The 4,031-nt window shown below is 25.3% G+C and overlaps 1 long non-coding RNA gene across 1 annotated transcript; it reads right to left on the minus strand.

Annotated features, from left to right (window-relative positions):
• Positions 1-722: 722 nt before the first annotated feature.
• Positions 723-3,759, minus strand: LOC114411604. The gene is made up of 2 exons (XR_003666499.1): positions 3,636-3,759; positions 723-930 (listed from the first exon to the last, which is right to left on the minus strand). It is a non-coding gene; the product is annotated as an uncharacterized LOC114411604 (long non-coding RNA).
• Between the last annotated feature and the right edge of the window lie 272 nt (positions 3,760-4,031).

The following is a 4,031-nucleotide window of genomic DNA, read 5'->3' on the forward strand; positions in this document are numbered from 1 at the left end:
CATGATTTAGCAATCGATAAGAGTTAGACGCTAAATTGATATATTTGGTCACTAAAATTGTTAGCGACCTTAATGACTACTGAATCTTGTGTGTTGCAAAAATCCTAGTAGCTAAGAACTCAAGACTGAATTCAATTTCAGCTGCTATTTAGCAACCGAAATATTCGATCACTAAATATTTAAATTTGGTCGTTGCGTATTTGGTTGCTATTTTGCTTAGGACGAAATCAACAGTCGAAAAATTCAATAGCTAATGAATAATTTAATTTTAAATATAAAACGAATTTAAATAAAATTCGGTCGCTAATTCGGTCTCTATTGAACAATTAATTTAAGTAGAACTAACAATGAATACATTCGGTCTCTAATTCGGTTGCTAGTTTTATAAGAAAATGATTTAAAAATAAATTCGGTCGCTATTTAATTATTGATTTTAAAATTTGAAATATTTTAAAATGCAATTTGGTCGTTAATTCAGTTGCTATTTAATATTTAATTTTAAATATAGAATAAATTAAAAATTGAATCGGTAGCAATTCGGTCGCTAAACAAAAATATGTTGTATTTTTAGTTTTTTCATTTTTTACATTTTGACCTGTTTAATAATTTTCAACTATAAATATAATTTTTAATTAAACTGTATAATCTAACTTATAAATAAAAGTGAACATTCATAATGTGTAAATATATCTAATAACAAAGTTCTAATTTGAAGATTGATAAATTACAAATTCAAAGTTTTTAAAGTTTAATAAAATGCAATGTCAAAGTTTAATAAAGTTCAAATTCATAACTAACATGGCATGATCAAACTAAAATAAACAATCATCAGGAGTCAATAGTCCTTTGACATGTCATGAGAACAATCAACCTGAGCATCGTCAACATGATGCTCAATTTCGTCCATTGTAATAACCTTACATCATTTATCTACAAGAAAATCTAAGAAATTATCATTTTGATATCCAGGAAAAAATTATTCAAATTTTATAATAACAATAAAGTGTTATAGTCCAGCAAATTGAAAAGAAAAAAAAAATAATACAACACATTAGTTAAACTCTAGTTGTAACAACTGAACAATTTAATACTAGTCAATATAAGAAATAATTTCAAAACCGAATGTTATGGTTGATGGAATTGAAACTTTTCCAATCCTCAACTCAACCATAAAGCTAGTGTAGTTGATTTTTTCATAAATTATGAATTTCATTGCTTATTATTCATTTAAATTGTTTTAAATTTTAATGTCATTGCCTTAGCCATCACTCGATTGACTACAGTGATATATCTAAAAAAATTATGTTGTAGGAACAATAATTATGCACATAAATTTTTATTATTAAATTTATGAAAATAATAATTATTTTAATAAATTTCATAAATTTTAACATTAATCTTTATTGTACATGGTTTTCATATTTGATTCACACAATGCAAAATTAAACATAAATAAAATTTGTATGATAATAAACACATTTTATATAAGAAATACAATTTATTAAAAGACTTTTTTGTCTAATTAAATATAAGTTTATGAATATATCTAAAACTTCTAACGCTTATCTGTTTTAATTTAGTCACTTTAATTTAGGATGTTAATTTTTAATAGATCAGAAGTTGTTTTTTTAAGTTATTTATTACATTGGAATTAAATTATTTTAATTTATGATAATTTTTGTTTTCTTTTTCAATGTTTTTTATCTCCATGCACAACATGATCACTTAATTTTTTTTTCCAGAAAAACTTAATGTCCTGTCGCACATGGTATACTATTAGTTAATTTTTTTAATGTTATTCACATATAAGTAATGATGGGTTTAGTCTAGTATTTTTTTCTTATTTTTTTAATAAATGATGGATTTTGGTTGCTTATTATTTATCTAATTGTTTTAAATTTTAATGGCATTGTCTTAGCCATCACACGATTGATTTCACGGGAAAAAACTCCTTACATAAATGTGTTTGATTTAGAATCATATTATACTTATTGTTAATATCATAACTCTGATTGAAATGAAATAGTGTATGAAGTGGGAAATTGAATTCAATGAGATTTTCGATAGTGGTAAAAGAATTGCCTAGGTTATTGCTTCCATTAAAAGCAAAAGTTTAGTTGGGAAATGGAAACAAAAGAGTTACATGTGAGAAGATGCGTAAGTCTTCTTAAACAAATTTTTTTATGGGTTCTAAAACATAGTTAACAAGGAAAAGGATAGGGACACTTCAATTATGGAATGTTCTCTAATCTTGATAAATATAAGTAATAGAAATACATTTATGAATGTTACAATTAAGTTGAGTCTCAAATAGAAATCAATTCTAAATTTCAACATAAAGACACTTAGGCTTAGTGAAATTTCTTATTTGATTTCAAGTCTAGATTATTTCTTAGTAACTCATTTTTATCTTTAATTTTATAGTACTTAATTTGATGTGCTTAAAACTAGGGTCGAGCTTAGACCTAGACTGGAGGGGCCATTGCCTAAGACACATGAGTGGGAGCTAGTAGACCAAAAACAAAAAAAGTTTAGATAGTTGTGAAGAGGAGGGAAAAAAACTTTGATCATTCATTCATTTTTTTTTTTTTTACATTCTCTACTTTTAAAATTAATGTTATTTTTTGACAAAAACTTAATAAGTTATTTTAAAATTTTAATTTTAATTTATAAAATTATACATGATTAATATAAATTTTAATTAAGAAGGAACTAAGTTTCACTATTATTCTTGACATTCTTGACTTTTCAATGGAATTAATATGCTATTTTTAAATTTTGATTTTCATTTCTAAAATTATATATGAATAATATAAATTTTAGTTAAGACCAAACTAAATCACATAATTCTACAGTTTATTATCTACTAATTTTATTTACAATTTAGCATTAGATTGAACTTTTTTACTATATATTATATCTACAAAATCTTATATTAATTTAAACTTATTTGATATTTTATTGATACATGTCAAAATTTATATAATAATTAATTTTAAAATATATAAAAATAATAATTATTTTTAATCGTCCATCGTTGCAGTTAGTATGCAAGATACTAACCTCAGCTCAGGTATGTCATTTATATATATATATCACTTTGTAAGATCTGTATTATTTTCACCTCACAAAAAAAAAGAAAAAAACTGTAAACATGAGTTTTTTTTTAAGATCAATTGGAATTGAATTTTTTTTCTTGAGTCAGTCAGCACAGGTTTGAAAGGATATGCCTAAATCTAAAGTCAGTGCTATGTTTTTATATTTGATCTTTTTTTTATAATAGTTTTGATAGGATAGAAAAGGGTGGCCAGTGAGTTTGCCTCATTGTCATTGCCTATGTCTAGTGGGTTTGGTTAGTCGTGACTCGTGAATATAAATATTACAGAGAAGTTGGTGCCTTTGGTGGTGGGGAATTAGTTTTTTCAGGACTTTTTATGTTTGATATATAACAGAATCAGACACAAAATATATAATAAAAATATATATATCAAAAGGATTTTTTTGTATAATTAAATAAGAAATGTGACCTACAAAATTGTGATTTTCTAACAATTTCAGCTAATAAATGTATTTAAAAGAGTGTTGCAACTCAAGAAACAAAGAAACAATTATCACTAGAAAAGAAATACACTAACCTTGGCACTTCCCCTAGACTTGCTTCCACTATCCGCACTTGGCTTGTCCTTAACTAGTTTCCTGTCAGTCACAACTTCAAAAACAGATGGAATATCATTGATCAAACTAAATAATTATTTCCTGCAATAAAGAATTGAGGTAACCATCAATAGAAGGAACCATATGCCAACAGTGCTAAGTAATACCACAGTAAAGAAATCCAGTAGAAGTTTTATATATAGACATCTCTTCCAATTAGCAATTGCATAAATTTCTATTTGAAGAGAAAGCCACAGGGAAAAAAACATATTAGTCAATACTGGATAGGTTAGCAAAGCAACCAACTCCAAAAGTGCTACAACAGTATACAGTTTATAAAGCAACTATTATTTTCAAAATACCATACTGCCAAACAA

Source organism: Glycine soja, chromosome 5 (genome assembly GCF_004193775.1).
Source record: "Glycine soja cultivar W05 chromosome 5, ASM419377v2, whole genome shotgun sequence".
In the NCBI taxonomy this organism is placed as follows: domain Eukaryota; kingdom Viridiplantae; phylum Streptophyta; class Magnoliopsida; order Fabales; family Fabaceae; genus Glycine; species Glycine soja.